The sequence below is a fragment of the Ostrinia nubilalis genome, chromosome 13 (genome assembly GCF_963855985.1).
Source record: "Ostrinia nubilalis chromosome 13, ilOstNubi1.1, whole genome shotgun sequence".
NCBI classification, from domain to species: Eukaryota; Metazoa; Arthropoda; class Insecta; order Lepidoptera; family Crambidae; genus Ostrinia; species Ostrinia nubilalis.
The window spans coordinates 9,486,014-9,505,214 of record NC_087100.1 but is presented as its reverse complement, the minus strand read 5'-3'; positions in this window follow the sequence as shown (position 1 = coordinate 9,505,214).

Sequence of the window (19,201 nt, the reverse complement as noted above, 5' to 3'; positions counted from 1 at the left end):
CCAATGCCTTCATACTTTATCCTACTAACTAGCTTTCCGCCCGCGGCTTCACCCGCGTGTACTACATATTTTTTTCCAAAATAAAATGTAGCCTATGTTACTCGTGGATAATATAGCTTTCGAATGGTGAAAGAATTTTTAAAAACGGTCCAGTAGTTTTTGAGCCTATTCATTACAACCAAACAAACAAACAAAGTTTTCCTCTGTATAATATTAGTGTAGATAAAGAATTTTAATTTGAACATGAATTGAGCTTAATCCTTCAGTTACCATTAATAGGACACAAGTAGACTTAACACACTTGCAAATAAATAAGCCCGACTACATGCAGTTCATGGGGAATTGTCATGCCACTAATGATTTCATCATCCTTACTTTAGCCATTTTTTAAAATTAATTATTTGTATTTTACAAACTATTAATAGTCCCATTAACACCCTCGTGGCAATATACCTGTGTTCACCACAGTAGTCCAGTGCGGCGGGGTTCGAACCCGCGTTCCTCGAATATCCAGTCGGCAAGCCCGACCCCTATCGTGGCTTAGAACGTCTAAGGGCCCTCAACCATGGCGACTTTTTCGTAAACGCGCGACAGCATCGCTACTAACGCACGTTAGTTGTATTTGCAACGCACTACAGTACGGCTAGCACGAAAAACTCGTTACGAATCGTTTGCGTATTCGAATCGCCATCAAGAGATTTAGTACGAAAACTACAACAGCGCCCTTGTAAACGTGTCGTAAAGTGAACTTAATATGAGAAAGGTTGCACGAAACTTATTTTGATTTGATGAAGAAGTGATGCTAACGCGCTACTAAGGCGCTACAGCAGCGCGACTGCATCGATACAAAAAGTCGTCGTGGGCGAGGGCAATCCGAACCGGAGAGGTGATGTGGAATTAACGAAATCTGATTGGTATTTCAAAACACATCTGTAGTCTCCTCTCTTCTCCGCTTTGATGGAAACTGGGCTTAATGCTGAACATGAGTTTGCCTGATTTCCAAATTGGCCTTATTATGCATCCATAAGAGTTAAGATTGGTTCTGAACATTTGGTCTTAGTAGATTCTCCTTTCAATTTGTTTCAATATAATTTTGTTATTAGCTAGTTCACTTAAAATGAAATAAATGTTACATTATAATGTAATTTAACATTTTGACAGTGTAGCAGCCTTAAATTATAATACTATGATAGAATAATGCAAAAACAACACAACCTTTCTTATATATTTAAGTTTAACCTCGCACATAGCAATATCTATTCCCAAAACTACTTAACCCGACATTCCCCGTCCGTTACTTTTACGAAGCTACCGTCATTCCGTACAATACAAGCGGCTATTTAAAATATTACAATCTATTGGCGCGGACTACACCTATAACATCATCTAAATCAAAATTTAAGTTAGTCTTTTAAATTGCTGAAATGACGGTATTAACAAAAAATAAGGCAGATGAAGAAGGTAGAAGCGCGGGATTGGCGTCCTTATTATTCGTTAATTTATAGATTCGATAGTCCTATGCCTAAACATGTTTTGTACGTAAGCGATCGTGAATTCGGTTGGAAATCGATAATCACACTGTCTAAAAGACTGAATAACGCATTATGATGATACAAAGTTTGAATGTTCTTTGATTCAAGCTTCGACGAAAGGCTACTTGAATCTCAACTCAATTTCCAGACTTATTTCGATGCAACGTTATTGATTGATTACCTATAAGATCCCATGGTTAGTTAAACTAAACTAAAATCAAAAAAGCGGATAATTTTACTCTGAAAACACTCAGATTATTATGACGAACCATTGCTTCTGTGCTTAACGCCCGTATCCACAAACATTACTATGAGGTCTCACAGTGCGCGTGGACGCACAGGTTGACACACGAACCAATAACAGAGCTCTATTCAGCGCTGTGCGTTCGATTTTCTGCTTCACTTAAGCAAGTATCGTTTGTGAATACCGGCGTAAATACAAGGCAATTGTTTAGTTGATAGAACAGAGCTTTATTTTACCAAGGGAATCTATTCAGTACACCTATTTCTTATTCTATCGGTCACAGCACATACTAAGGTTAAGACCTAACTTAAGAAAGAACGCTCAAATCCGAATTCAATCTCAGTCGTAGAACTCGCAGACTGTGTTCTGTATTGGTCTAATATTGAAAATCAGCAAACGAAACCTTTTTCAGATACCTCAGATTAAATCGACTTTTGAGCTTCGTTCTGTAACAGACCTTACTGAAGCGCTAAGTCGTCTGTTTGTCAGTAATTTGTAAAATACAATACCAGTTTATAACTAAGCAGATGCAATATTTTGAGGCGACAATAGCCCAGCAACGGTGTCGGTGTCAGACTAGCCGATTCGAAAACCGAGGTATTGTGGTGAACACACTCCTAACATGAGCATAATTATTATCTATACTAATAATAATAATATTATAAAGCTGAAGAGTTTGTTTACTTGAACGAGCTAATCTCCGGAACTACTGGTCCGATTTGAAAAGTTCTTTCAGTGTTAGATAGCCCATTTATCGAGGAAGGCAATAGGAGCAGAGCAAAAATGAAAAATGTTTGGAAAACGGGTTTTCAGGCGTACGAAGTCGCGGGCACGGCTATAATTTTATAATTTACTTAACTGTAGGGGTTAACGGGTTAATATTCTTATATTAGTTAAAAGTATATTATGTACGAGTATATTACAATGGAATGACATATTGCATAATATTGCATTGCAAATTTTGTTCATAAAATTCCACATTTTCATACTTACATTTTCTTTAGGAAAGAATTCCCTAATAAACCGACAAGTAGGTATTTCTAAACTAACTTTCAAAAAGATCCCAGACAGAGACAATCGTTACATTCAAATAATCCCAACTAATATTATAAATGCGAAAGTAACTCTGTCTGTCTGTCTGTCTGTTACGCTTTCCCGCTTAAACCTCGCAACCGATTTCGATGAAATTTGGCAGGGACATAGTTTGAGTCCCGGGAATGGACATAGGATAGTTTTTATCCCGGTTTTTGAAACAGGGACGCGCGCGATAAAGTTTTTCTGTGACAGACAAAATTCCACGCGGGCGAAGCCGCGGGCAGAAAGCTAGTTAACCATAAAATAATATAATCAGTAAATAAATAACAAAAATATTACAATTTTAGGTCGATTTAATCTTGTTCTGTTAACGTTGATGAGGGTTACATACATAGTTAAATATTTGCAGATTACATTGTTGTTACAAAAATCTTGAACATTATTTTGGTCCCTTTATTCATACTGGTGCTACCATAAAAATAATTATTTATTCTTTAAAAACGAAACATTATAAAGCGAAATGTAATTTACGATGATAGGCACCTACTTATTTGAGTTACATTTACAAGTATTTTACAATGCATCATCATTTTGATATTAATGAATGGGTTGACTAATAAATAATAAGGGAAAATTTATCACTGTTATTCATATATTAGCTTTGTCATTCTAAACTGTACATATTTATATTAATACTTTTATGTCACGTTTCACACTCATGGCATAAACAATGAATGATTGAATGAATAAAATATAATTAATTAGATCCCACACACATTTAGCAAAGGTTGGTGGCGAGATTAATACTTTGATGTTGTTTTGTGTCGCTGAATAAAACATTTAATTGTATTTAATTTTTTCATTTTTTTAATGAAATGATCAATGATCCAATGATCCAATTATAAAACATTCATTTTCACCATTATTAATATTTCAAAAGAGCGATAGCTTGCTAGTTTATTTCATTTCATTTAAAGCTTACAATGTAAATAAAAACAAGTAAGACAAGGCTTATATCCTGAGACAGTTTTATCCCTAATTTATACTAAGTACCTATGTTATCGAAAAGTTTTATAAAAAAAAATAAAGAAAAAATTTTAGGTTGGGATTTTGTAATGTTAGTAACACGTAAATACCAAAATTTTTCTGTTAGTTTACATAATGTAAAAAAAAATCATCTTCACCAAACTTTATGAGATTCATACATACTCTAGTTGAGCTTTCTTATGAACAATAAATTAGTGTGTTTTAGGTATAATCGATTTAGTTTATTCGGTGAAGTTGACTTTTTTATACTTGCAAAATATTAGATGTAAACTTTAACCATGTTTCTTGAAATTCTTGATGTTACAATAAAAGCTTCTTTCTTCAGCGATTTTTCTTCTTCTTTCGATGTAAGTATACTGATGACTTAGGAACAAAATCAGCTTTCACAATGATCTCAGAATAGTAACCAATCTGTCAAATCATTATGAAAACCAGTTTCGTAATTCCTTTTATCTTCTTAGGCGTTGAAATTTCTTCATTCTTGATATATTCCGTCGTCGTAGTAGTTTGTCTTCTTCTTTCTTCTCTGCTTTTACAATAGATACAAATACATCAGAACAAAACAAATAAATGGAGCTGTGTTTTGGGAAGTAACAATTGGACTGGTCGTGTTTATCAGCGCTAATTGGGCTGGAATCGCAAGAATCTAGCCTCTAACACAACGAGCCACAAAGGAGGAGTATGAATGGATTTGTCATCGCTCGATTGGTTGAGGTATGCGCCGGGAATGGGATGTGACGTGCGCGCGCGCCGGGACGCTCCCATTAGCCGCATCATCGCGTACCACATGACATCATGCTGACTCAGCCCTGTTAGCGAACTAGTAACGCTTCTTCTCTTCTGCTAATTGCTCGACGCCATCTGTAATACATAAAATATCGATATGTAATACCAATTCGCTCGCCAGCCCAGCGTCCGCGAGGAGTAGGAGTCGATCATGGTCGCACGTTAATAAATTCATTAGAACTCATTCGGCCACAATTATTGCGGTTACTTATTATTTCCATTGACTAAAATAGTAATAAACGAAGGCGGAGGGCGTTCGTACTCTTGCGTGCCGGAGCAATGCGGGTTCACCCACACCGGAGTTGGCACTAATTAGGTAAGACGGAGAGTGCGGAGCGCGGCCGCCACAAATGGTGCGGATAAGCGCCTCCGGCCTTGTTGGGCGCTGCGCGGGAGACGCGGCGCCGCTACAATTATTTCGCCAATTTATCGGCAACAATAACCGAGGATTCGTGACACAATGACATCGAGGTTTGGCGAAATCTTTGAAGCGACATAACGAGCATCGCCTATTCTGTAGCAAATTGAGAAATACGGATGAAATCATTCGTGGATGGAGTAAGACTGCGACCTTCTGAGGTTAGGTTATGGACTGATTGGCTGTGGGTGGTGACAGATCAGCAGCGGAGTGCTGCGTGCGAGGGCGCAGGTGCGCGGTGACGCTGACGTCACGTCCGGCGGGCGCGGGAGCCCCGCTCAATGAGCCCGCGCTATGTGGGCCACACGCCACACGTGTCGCCCCCCGCCACCCCCGAGCCCTCCCGCACCCCTCACCCGCACCCACAAAGTAACGCCGTTCTAATTGCTGACAACTATGGGAAATAGCGCAAATGTGTTACTTTTTATCGCGAAACATGTTTACACTTGTGATAATGACGAATGGTGTCGTCCTCCGCTTTTTTATCAGAGTTGCCCAAGACTGTTAGAAACTGTATTTGTTCGTCGTCATGTACAAGACAATAAAGTAAATAATAGACAATGGCAACATAATTATTTCCGAGACCCAAATTGAAAGTGTTACGGCCGGGGTGCCCTAATAAGATTGAGACGCGCCGAGCGGAAGCATTATACTTGAACGTTTTTGACAGATTTAGATCGTGTGAATAATAAACATTGGGTCGGCGGCTCAGCATTGTCGTATCGAGCTTCGATGAGCGCGCGTGACGTCACGTATGGGGCGTCCCAAATTTTCGGGATGCCGTGAGTGGGCAGGCGTCGCAGATGGAGTAGTCGTGGAACAATGGGAATAAATACAGAATTTAGCGCGTGAGGTGACGAAACCCGTTCCCGGTGTCGGCGACAAGTATGTAGGGCGGGTGACGCGCTCACTATTGATAGTGCGCCGGCGCAGCGCCTGCGGCATTATTCGGTTAACAAACCGCTGCTCTAGAATGCAACTGCACCGCTCATGCATACGAATTTATAATATCATTGTTCATTTACGCACGAGCCGTGTGCCTGTGGTCTCGCAGATTTGCCGTTACAGTTACAAAGCTGTTGCAAGAACTCGCGCCGCAAACTTTATTAAAAGCTATATTGAGCTTTTCAGCTCACAGTACATTCAAATAAGTGATCGGTTTATAAATTAAAGGAAGTAAAAAGCTTGCAAAACACAGCGTAGCAAATCTTTTACTTTAAGCACATAGAAAGCTCATGATAGTGCTACGAAAAATCGTAGCGTCGTAGTAATCCCAATAAATCATAAAAATTCAAGTGTTAGTTTTACAAAACGGAATTTAAATTAAGATCAAACCAAGCTTAACTCTAAATAACACTACAAAACATTTCGCTCTACATTACACTGATGAAACTATAAGACAAGAACTCTACAAGTGACACGTGAAGCGGAGTAAGGACGAGTTCAATTGAGATCTCGTTCGTTATCAGCGTATCGCTCTGGTATGGTATGTCGTAAAGTGGATGCGCAAGCGCAGGTATAGAGATAGAGCGAGCATTCCGCGGCTCTAACGGTGAGTTATTTCGCCGACCACACAGCGGCCGCGGCGTGAATGGCCGCGAGATGCAGCGGAGGCTGCAGCGCGCCCCGCAGCCTGCGCCCCCCGCCCCGCCCGCGCCCGCCGCGTTGCGCAACGCGCCGCATTCCATTCATACCCGCGCACGACTCAATAAAGTCGCAGCTCCTCCGGCTGCCCGGCCGCCCTCACCTTCCCGGAATGGGAAAACGAGCGCGGTTTTTGAGATTTTAGAGCGTTACGCCACATTTCTTCGTAAACGTCACGCCGGTGGGCCCGGTGTGAATTCCGTCGGACGTTGACCCACGCCGTCACTGCTTTCTCCGACTCGCTGTTTGCTATTGGAACGAATCTATTAATTGGAGAAACTCAGTTCACACATGAGCGTGGAAAGTAGACCAGTGAGCTTTAACCGTTGAGCCACAGATATAGGTAGGATCACAATTTTGTTAGAAATTATTAAAAATCATCAGCTCAGCTTCGACTTTCTTTATCTTAAAAAGCTTTTAAGTGCTTTTGTATCGTTTTCATAAGTTCCGGATACGGCTGGACATCGCGCCGATGTCGAACAGTGATTAGGATATTTGCGAGTGCACATGCGTATGGGGCACGCGTGGCGGCGCAGCGAAGGCTCCGCCGCAGAGCACAGCGCGCAGCCGAGTGTCGGAGGCTGCATTCCGCTCCCCGCCGCCCGCAGGTGAAATGTCACCAAACAGCATTCCGAAATATTTGAAACGACCTTTATGGCGCGAAAGAAAGTGGCCGGGGCGCGGGGCGCGGGGCCGCGCGACCGTGGGACAGCGGCGCGCGCGCCAGTCGCACGGGCCCCCCGCCCGCGCGCGCCGCCTCCCGCATTCCAGCGCGCCTCCCTCCGAATTTATTCAGCCGCGACCCGCGCCTGCCGCCGCCGTGCGGTACACGACCCACTGCGACTACCCGCTCCTCAAGACGCTAGTCTCATGACTCTCAAGTATTCCGACCGGTGTAATAGATAAGTACCGTTGTTATTTATTAAGCGAGCATCACATTTTACACCGACCAATGAGCTACTTATGCAGTCGCACGCTGCCAATCGTGGCGGACGGCACTCTCAAATCGCCAATGAGATATCGAATAGGCAAAAGATAGGCATTGCTGGACTTTTTTATCTGATAATAATGTAACCGGACAAAAGTACCTATCGCAATGATATTTTGTGCAAAAGATTTCAACGCTTTATTTAGTAGCGTTCTCAGCAGTGTAAATTAATCGGGATTTTCAGCTTTACAATCAAAAGCTAATTAACTGGGCTTTTTGACTGAGCTTTTTCTTGAAGAAAACAAGTTCAATATTGTTATCGAAGATAATGAACAAATTAACGCGGCACATGATAAGTTTATTTCCGTCGGTATTGCTGTCGAACGGAGTACATTTGGAGCATGTGACAGCCAGGTTGTTACTTTTGAAACGATTAGGTAATAGAGCTGTCGCGGCAGTCATCAGGGCGCGAGTGCGGCGAGCTGCGAGCGGTTGCGGAGGCGGAGGCGGCGTCGCAAATAGCCCGTGACGCGACGGGCGCTGCACTTTCGCGCGGTCATATGCCCGGCGCCGCGGCCAGACGCTCGTAATCGGCCCTCTATTTAAAAACGTCGCCGCGACGCCGGAGAATGCCGGCGACAATGCGCGCGTCAACGACCGCTTGCAGCGGAAGCGACACACTTCCAGCCCGGAAACGTGCACCCGCGCCTTAAGGGACCGCGGCTATTTATAACCGCCGCAGGGCGAGCGTCCGTGGGGGAGCGTGATGTAATACACTTATTTCGGAATCGCTCCCTTCGACGCGCGGAACTTACGAAGGGCTGATACACGAACGAGTTTGTGCGCCGGAGATGCAATTTATTCATCAATTGGATTGCTTCTGCCGGAAATTGGTCTCATAATACAAGAAGGCTCTACTTGAACGAGGGATGCAACATATTCGTAACATCGACGTAAGTGATAAAGGTGATAAGAGGGCAACAATCATTATTAAACATAAACTCATTGTCAAGCACTTAAATTGTTATCTGATGTCGTGGGAGACACCTGTATAATGTATTGAAACGTTGAGATCAACTCGTGCATTCACACAATCGCGTCGAAATTTCTTTCATCACCGCGTTACATGATTGGGGTACGTTATTGAATCGCACAAAAGGAGTAATAAAATAAGTCAATTGACGGCGTATTCGGTGCCGGTTCCCACCGCGCTCCGTTCCGCTGTAGCGCACTCCGCTCATTAACGAATAAGCAGGCAAAGAAAGCGCAAGGGCTCACCGGAGATAAGGTCAATAAATGCGCGGTTCTGTGCTTCATAATTAATACGCGCGCGATAGTATCTCGGGGCAATTACCGAAATACATCTGGTGTGTGCACATCGCATCGAAAACTCGTTACGTATTCAATTACTGTAGTCCGCCTTAACCCAGTTGTTACGGATATGCCTTTTTTCTTACGATTCCTGTGATTTTGCATATATCGGCTATTTAATGCATCAAGGCAACAGGAAAAATAAAATAAAAAATATTGGTCTTACGGAAACGCTGGAAAATGGTGTTTGATATACGGAACGCTAGTAATATGTACGGCCACTTGTATGAACTAAGAGATAATACCTACTCTTTGCGACTTGCGTAAGTTATTAAAGTATTTGCATGAAATATGGAATATTCATTGATAAAAAAATATTCAGAGTTAAATTTATTATTTTTCAAATTTAATTCCAGTAGTGTGAACTGTATATTATGCCCAAAAAATTTTCTGGGATCAAGGGTACTATTATATTTCTTGCAAAAAACATTGCATTTGTATCAAAGCGTGAGTTTTATAAAACCTGTGTGTTGTAACTGAATTTGAGATGTTAAAATACTTCTTCTCTGTTTATGTGGCGGAGAAAATCTCTTAGTTTTGACAGTTGGCGCAATTTTCAATGCATTTGAAGCAACTGTAACCACACTAAATCACCTCATTTACAAACAATAATTTCTTCATATCTTCAAACTTGACTGACCCTGTCTAGGGCATAACTGGATATCTAAGCTAACAGGATGCAGTCTTCTTCATCATCACTGGATGAAGAATTATCTAGTGATTTCTACGTGGGCTCTCATTTGTAAGCCAGACACTTTATTTTCATCACCAGAGATCTCTTTGGTTAAGTCACCATTACAATTTTCCCGATTTTCCGGCGGGAAAATTGTGATTTAGTTAGGGATACACTCATCTTCATTTTTCTCCAATTCTTCAATGATTTTATTTAAAGGAAAGGGCCTCGAATGCAGGCGCTAAAACAACAAAATACCGCAGTTCATATTACTAGCGTTCCTTATACGGATCACTAAGTTTAATGTTGAATTAGTAACAGTTACTATAAAAATGTTTATAATTTTGTTATCGATTTACAAAAAGTGGGCTACAAACTTTCATATTTCGGGAAGAAATACTTTAGAATAAATACTTATCATGTTTGTATTCACCTTGAATATGTCAACGTAAAATTTACGAAAACAACAAAACGCTTACTATTGAAATGTGACACCCAATGTAGAACAGAACACTTCTGATGGACAAAGGGACCCCTCAGGAATCGTTTAACATAAACAATGTTATCAGAAACCACCCTCATTGTTTATAATAATTTAATTTTTATGTTGATCCGTATATCAAACGCTAGTAACAAGTGGGTTAATGAGCAGCGTCGCGGTGTGCGCTCGCGGCCCTACGCGCGGAAGTGGCGTTACAACCATTTTTAGACCGTAGTACACACCGCCGATACTGTTTGCAGAGTGCTCGTTAACACGGGAAACATTTTAAGGGTAGTGTGTACTCATTACAAGTTGTTAAGAACACATTAGTGATGATTCATAAATCTTGTTTATTTTGTCTTCCCACAACTGTTAAGTGTTAAAGCGTCGATCTCGGCTGTTATCGGAATCGCAGCTTTGAGCGTAAGCCAATTTTGAGCAAATTGCAGTGCAATTACTTTGCACTTTTTTCGCAACCTTAAAGCTTTAGTGGTCACGGAAAATGTTAGTCTACATCTAGTGTATCGTCGTTTTAATATGTAGTAGAGGAAGCGTGTTAAGGCGGCGACATGAGTTCCCTCCAGCTAATAGCTTCTACGTGCCCATAGCGGCGCGTCCAGCATATTAATACTGGCAATTAAGCCCGACATTTTACATTTTTAAACGGTTAATCACGACCGTGCATTCGATGTAAATAGAACACGATTTTTGGGCCTGTTAAGTAGAATCAAACACACATTCTTAATATCGTTAGCGCTGTTTCTCACAGCGGGCCCGGGGCCCATGTAATGCAAATTAGAGCTTGCTACGAGATTGCTACGAAGTTGCTACGAAAGATATTTAATCGGTTTTCGAGATGATAAACTGTTTTTTCAGTGCGTACGCATGTATTATGCGCTCATTAATGTTGATTGATCATTATTTAATAAGTAATAATGTCATATTTCGATCTTTAAACGGCTAATTGTGAATGATTTTGAGAAAATATTGACAGATTTTCAATCTATTTTAATGATTAGATATTGGTATGAGTAGTATTCCAGTTATTTCTTTAGTATGATTTAGTTACATATTACAGCTAATTAATTAACGTTATTATCGAAGATTATTAAATCAATTAAAGATAATTACTAATTTAATGCAATTAATATGAAAACAAGACATTAGGGCATTTCAAGATACTGAGAGTATTCTGGATCTGGAAGTTGAATTAAAAGATGTTTTAAAAAGTGATGAAGATATAAGGTGACAAATAAAAATAACACGACAAGACGCGCAAAGCGATGGAGTACAATGTCGCCGGCACGAAGCGCGCATCCGTTTAATCTTCGCGGCTTGTATTCAACAAAAGCCTGCGCTTGCGCACAACAGAATGCTTTCACAACACATTATGTTGCACACACTTCACATTCCCGCTGATTGCGTACTTACTTACTGAATTTATTTACACAGAATAGACATTCTTGCGGCAGATCATATAACCGGTAAAGTATCGTTTACAAAACATAACTATACTACCGTGGAATGTCATGTTCGGCCTCTGTATGCATGTGATTAGTTTCGAGAGCCAAAAGATACAATGTTTATTAATTGAAATGTTTTGAACTAACCGCGCAATTGGTTGTGGCAAAGAGTTTTGCGTTATCGTTGCGTTCGGCTGTCGTTTCGCGTCCGGGTCTATTTCAGGGCGGCTATCGCTCGGTTTCAGTGCGTCTCGCGAGAGGCCGTCGTCGCCGGGCCTAGATCTATTGTTCTACACGGCGCGGGCGCGGCGGCTGGCGCCAGGCGCGTCGTGTGCGCAGCGCCATGTTTTATTCAACGCGCGATGGCCGCGACCCGCGCCGCCCCCCAAATTTTGTTAGCCTCGGCGCACCGCACGCCTCTAATTACACGGTATCATGACCGACTTCACAGTGTCACGTATACATTGATTATCGAGTAATAACCTGTGTCCAGAATTAACAGCAGATTCCAGAGAAATTTGGAAAGACCCACACACTGGGAACTCAAAAATTCGCGAAAATTTAACAAGCTAGCAGCATAATCTTCGTCGCGTGACCTCATTATTGTAATACCATTGGGCCAACTAAGAGGAATCTTCCTGTGAGAAAGATATTCGAAATCAAATGCTTCCTGAACAAAATAATCACGACTCGAAGTATTAAGGCTAGTAGCATATATGGAGATTGAGGCAAATATCACGGTGACAACAATAAGGTGTCAGATGCGACGCGAGAGGCAGAGGGACGGTGGAGGGTCCGGTGTCGCGGAATAGTCCATTGTGCGCGCGCGCCGCGGTATACAGGTCAAGGCCTCGCGGCGCCTACCTGGCCGTCCAGCCAGACCTCTGCCTACTTTCATATCGGCCAGTATCAAACGTTGTCTCAGATCCGGTCTTAAGGGCCACTGTATGTTATGTTATTATAAGATACACTTACTACTAGGGCTGACAGAGAACACGCGCTGTAAACTGGATCAGACAAAATGCTCCGAATTCGGGTTGGCCCGGTTACAAAACTGAAACGATAACCGTAATGCCTTTTTCCTCTTTCATGTAGGTAACTAGTAGTAGGTAGCGACTCCGCTCTCACGTCAGCGACACACGTCGTTATTCCGCCGATATAATTAGGCAATATGACACCATTTTTAGTAATTATTACAAGAAAAAGTATGATTAATAAAGTTTCAATCTTCTTCAAGGATTTTAACGCACTTAACATATTTGTTAAAAAATGTCCTAAATCCTATTTCTAGAAAAGATCTATCGATTTCGGGCATTAACTATACGCGGTAGTTATTTTAAACCTCGTTGCAGTACACGGAGTTCTAGTTCGGGCATGACGTAATTGTGTAGAAAAAAGGTCAAAAATAATTCGTTGAAACACGATGCAAACTCGTGAAATCTCTATGAAATTCAATCGGGTCGCAATCCCGGCGTGTTAGTTTGTTAATATAAAACGTTAGCGCGCAATGCTGTTCCTGAATTTTTTTATAAGTTGTACTTGTAAACGCGCGCACCGAACGAGATGTGAGGCTCGGTTTAGGTGCGAAGGTCAATGACCGATAAGGTTTGCGCCACGCCGACCTCTACTTCTCCCCTCACCTCGCTATCGCTAACCTACCGAAATGTGCCAAATGTGTACATAGCACATACACAGGCGGCATCACGTCTATGTAGGCCATGTACTTCAATAAACTTGTGCAAACACGGCCAGCCCGAGCTCAGTTGCAGATTAGATTGCCGTTTCTTTTCGCGATTGGTTATTCCAGAGCCAGACTGCTGCGAGAGGCCCCCAGCGGTCCTTGCGCAAGCGCGACGTCACAGACGTCTGATTGCAAAATGGCGTTGTCAAATTGTCAACATTGACGTCTTTGTCTGGAAACGGTAAATTTATATTTACTCAAAGAAGCTCAAATAGGGTTAACTGAACGTTAAATATTCGTAGTTTCTACAATCTGAAGACATTTGAAATTCATAAATATTCAATAATGGACAGATGAATTCTATACTTGTAGATAATTTCCTAGTTTCATTTGATTTGCATGTAAAGTTTAGTTGCAGAAAAAGCAACTACTGTGCTAAAATTACAATTTTGTTACCATTTTATTCAAAAGAATAGATTCTCATTCTCATAGAAAGTTACTTAAAATTTGATCTAAAAAAATAGAGTAGATTTTTTATGTAGAGCAAGTCGGAAAATAGAGACAGATTTGTAAACTTTCACTTTAAGTGCTTTTAATCCCAACTAATATTATAAATGCGAAAGTAACTCTGTCTGTCTGTCTGTCTGTCTGTCTGTCTGTCTGTCTGTCTGTCTGTTACGCTTTCCCGCTTAAACCTCGCAACCGATTTTGATGAAATTTGGCATAGAGATAGTTTGAGTCCCGGGAAAGAACATAGGATAGTTTTTATCCCGGTTTTTGAAACAGGGACGCGCGCGATAAAGTTTTTCTGTGACAGACAAAATTCCACGCGGGCGAAGCCGCGGGCGGAAAGCTAGTAAAATATAACTTTCAGTAGATTATTGAGACAATTTCAATATTATCTCACTGTTTAGTTACTAAAAAGAGCTTTCATGTTATCAATAGAATTTATTGGTTTTTCCATCAAAGAAAACTTCATAAACTTTATCCAAGATTAAGGTAAAAATTATCACGAATTTCAGTTTCAGTAAGAATCAGAACTAAGTACTTCCCGGTTTCCCTGAGTATAAGTTTTACAGTTCAACCGCTGGAATTGGTTCAAGTAACCAAACTTACAAGCCAATGTGGCATTTCAGGGCCTTAAATTGCCCTATATGTTGCACTACGTTATTGTTGTTGTCAACAAGGATTCTTGATTAGAGAATAGCTGAGTGTTTGCCTGCGGAGGTGCGGGGGGTGGGGCATATCGGCGCCGGCGCAAGGTGCACGTTATCGCGCCATTGTTCGCCGACAGATTTATAGCTTCCCTTTGCCCTGGATAAGGGCCCGTGACCTGGGTACACCTTTCCTAAACAACGCACTACTAGTAGGGCTGCCGAAACGAGAAAGGTGGGCGAGAACCCACCGTTTCTTTGCCGTTTCAATTATATTTAATCATGTATTATTGGTAAATATAAACAGTCCTATAATTAACCATCAAATAAAGCATGACATTCTTGAAAGCGTCGCAGTGTTATTCAAATTTCAAGCTTTTACATCTTATGGGGATTTTTACTGTAATTACGTTTTGCAATAGAAATATTGATTAAGTTAATATAAATTATTTATGAGAAGGACTTCAGATAAACTTATAATTACAAAGTTATAGCATTTGTTAACACAAATGCTAATAAAAGTGTACATACCAAAATAACAAGTCATTGTCCATCAGGCGGCGCGCCGCTGGCGCAAGCGCTGTTTCGCCACACCTGAAACGCAAGAAAACGCAGCTCTTAACACAATCACTGAATATAATTTAATACAATCAACGTTATTTATTTCTTATTGAATATCAGGATTGTTTTCCCAGCGCTGGCTGAACAATCTGTGAGAAACACAATTTGGTGTCATTCCGACTGAATAACTATTGCTGCATGAAAAAACATTCTCTTGTGTTTCAATCGCAAAATGACAACACTGTAAGATTTCAAAGTGTTCAATGGAAAACAAATATATGATAATAATGGTTCGGCTGTTGGGACAGAGCCAAGGCGATGTCTCTGCTGTCTGTCTAATCGTCCCGTCTGTGAAAGAGGTTATATACACGTAATAATAACAGCTTTGTGACATAAAACAGCAGTATCACACAATAGTCAGCCTACTAAACTGCTCATACTAACTGCTCGGTGCTCACCACAACAAAAGACAAAACACAATCGCAGCTGCAGATAAATAATACTGTAACATAGTTTTGTTCTGTCAAATTTTTGCGCGAACTTTGGTGCAACTTTTAGTGTAGCGCGCCGTAACCATCTTGATACTTTTAGGGCAGTTTTAGTAATGAAATGTTAGGCACATATAATAAACATAACTTGAAAGTAAGCTCTGTTGAAGATAAAAATGAATCGAGATGTAAAATACAAAAGGAACTTCTTAAAATATAATTTCAAATTGATATGTTTGTGTCATTAATGTCAGTACGATTATTGTAAATAATAAAAAAGTACCGGTGATGACATGCATCAGAGTATTCAGAGTAACTGGTATGCGGCATGTAACGGTGAACGAGATATGCGACGTGCATTCTCAGGCTGAGCGCGCCATCGATCGCCTCCTTGAGATAAACCCGGCTCCTATACGAAACCCAATAAGCCATTTCCTTGAAACTCTCACAAGGGAACCGCTCCCGTGAAAAAAATGACCAAAACTCTACAAAAAAGGCCATGAATAAGGCGGGAGCGCAAAATAAGAATGGGCCCAGTTCTGGGAAGGCCCGGCGCCGGTGCAGTCTTTACATCCTTTATAATGATCGCTTTTTGTCGAGCGACCCTTAATAGGTTATCGTGGGGCTGAGAAATGCTAGCGTGGCGAGCGACGTGCAAACTGATGCACCTCATCTCGCCGAGCGAATAATTTAGTCACACGGATATCGACAATCACCTGGAGGTTTATAGACGATACTGTAGCGTGACGGAAGCGTGGCGCGGTGAATACGGTCATGAATGACGGTCGGCGTAGTTATAGTGCGGATACAACAATGACTGACCAGTTTAGTAACTTGGCATTTGCATATCGCACTTGATATCGTCCTACACGCGGCCGAGACGAGTGTTGCAATTCGATTAATGAGTCGGCTGTGGACTGCCATTCTTGGGCGAGAGCCGCATATAGAGGGTATACCCTCGGTGGGAGGAAGCGACGAAGGAAATGCTTATGAAATGTGCGCCCACGCCGGTCGTGTTGCGCCGGAAGCGGAGGCGCACCACGCACTCTGTTCGCAGTTTGGCGGTTTGTAGGCGGCCGATGAAATGTGTCACAAGAGTGCTGGCACGGCACGGTGGTGTGCAGTGGGACGATGCAGTGATACAACACTGATAAACCGGGAGCAAAGGTTAGAGGAGCGAAGGGCGCGCAGTGCGCTGCGAGCGCATACGTCACCGAGAGATGCTGTGACTCAGCGCAGAGAGCACACGTGTTGCTGACGTCGCATTCACCTGACTCATCATCATGGACCATAATACCGCATAATTAGAGCAGACGCAATGAATTATCCTATGACCAATACAAATTTCATGCGATAAAAATACTGTTCTTATTTGAATTTAGTAATAAATATTACAATGTTCAAATAGTTTTTAGTTTCTACTATCATTATATTCGTATTATTATGATTATATTGAAATAATACATTTTAATATAAAAGAATAGGTAATAATATGTGGGTATTCAAAAACTATTTTATTTATCTGTTCCTTGAATTCTTATTACCCATGTTCAACGATAATATTCTAACAGTAAAGGCTTCAAATATCAATTAATTTGAAGCATTATAACTTGATAATATTAAATCAAATTCAATTTTTGTATCAATAACTTGTTACAAATGTAATTATTTCTGAGTGCTGTTGAAAAGTATTATCTTTACGTTTTTGCAATCGGCATCTAATGAATAAGATGAGGGTAGCGTAATAATTATGCACATGAACAATACATAGCGAACGGGGGTTAAGTGAAACGCAGACGAGCGAACGGGACGGCAGACGTCATGGTCGGGTGCCGTACTCCGTCTCGCCGCCACTAGACATTGTTTCAATTTATTACCCACGCCCGAGATTCATATCAGATACCCTTTCATACATACTCCTCAAATATTTATCAATGATTGCAAATCGCGTAATGATTGTACATTCAAATCATAATACCACAGACTGGTGAATGACACGGTTGACGTTAGATATTTGAAAGTCACCGTTTTTCAACTACCCACGTTTTTTAAAGATGTATTTTAACAGTTGCAAAATTTTAAAATGTTATTAACAAAAGTATTGAACTTATTTTAGCAATAAATGATTTAAATATATAATTTGTGGTAAAAATCATATAATTTAAATGTGCAGAAAATAATAAAACAAATATTATTTCTAATCTTACGCTAATATTGGTAACACTCCATGATACGTATCGCAAATCACTATTTTATTCACTATGCACCAAATTTTCACAGTTGAACAAATATCTTACAACGGTTGAACGGACACTAAACTTATGTTTCCAACACATCGCACGAAGTCCGGCCTCAGCTAGTTGCGTTCACTAAACAACGTGATAATACAAAAAGAAGTCAGAGGTTACGATGTTATCGAGGGAGACATGAATATTCGAAGACGCGAGGGTCACGAGTGAACGGTCGGCGTAGCATCGCGCCGCGGCGTGAATGGGACGACCGACATTTTATGAATCGAGAGCCGCCGCTCATTGACCTGGGCGCGCACCGAGCTGCGAGCGCACCAGCGTCGCCGCAGGGCCCGCAGCTCCACAGCTCGCGCCAGTTCCGGCCCCGGCGGAAGTGACGCTCCGCCCGAACATGGCGGCGCGCGCGCAGGAAGTGCGCAGCTTACCTACCGGGACTTCGCCGCCGGCGGCTGCCCGAGCGCCGAGCTGCGCCGCAGCGCCGCGGCCGCAGCACACGCGAGCCCGCATGTGCTGATATCGATATCCGCAAAAGTGCGCGCGATCACTACCTTGCAAATAAATTATTCGTGCTGTTATCTAAAAATATTCGTGTGCGACGCAAGGCGCTCGAGCCCGTAGCTGAGCCGACACGGAGTTGCACACGCGAACCGCTTCCCCGCCGCGGGGAGACTGATGAGGGCAGGCCGCGCCGGCGCTGGCGGAGGCTCCGGCGCACGCGCACAACGCCGGCCGTCCCTTTCCTCGGGTGCGCCGCACCGGCTGTGCGAAAGAGACCACGGCCGCTCATTATCACAGCGGCGAGTGTTGAACCAATAGACCGACGAGTAGGGACAAATATTCGACCTTCACGTGCACGCACACTAGCGCGCCCCGGTCGCGACGAGGATTCACACACTGACATGCGGTGCCTCGCAAATTGCTCGCCGACGCCGCGCCGCCGCCGTTGTGCTAGTTTTGAAAATTTTTCCAGAAAACTGACATGCACTGTCGCGATGGACGAGGCGCCCGCTGCCACGTGGCCGCTCCATGGCACTTCCACCGCCACTGGCACACTCACTTTGTGCTGTTTCAATGAGCGATAAACGCCATTATCACACTACTACAAATGAACTCGGAATTCAGCTTACTAATGTTACAATTAGGCAATTATTTCTACTTAGAACGTATGGTTATCAGAAAACTGTTTCATAAAAATTTCAGTTGATCATCACATGCATTTTACTATTTTTAAGGAACAAAATTTTAATGTGGGTAGATACTGTTCAGTTGCAGTCCCATTCAGTATGATGAACAAAGAAATTTTAAAATTCTAAGTTTATTTTTAAACAAGCAACGGTACAATGTTTTGCAAATTTTACAGTCAGTCAGTAAAAATACATAACAATCTATTTAGCTAAATATTATTATTTTGAGTAATTAACCTCTTACTTTATAATTATTTTGAAA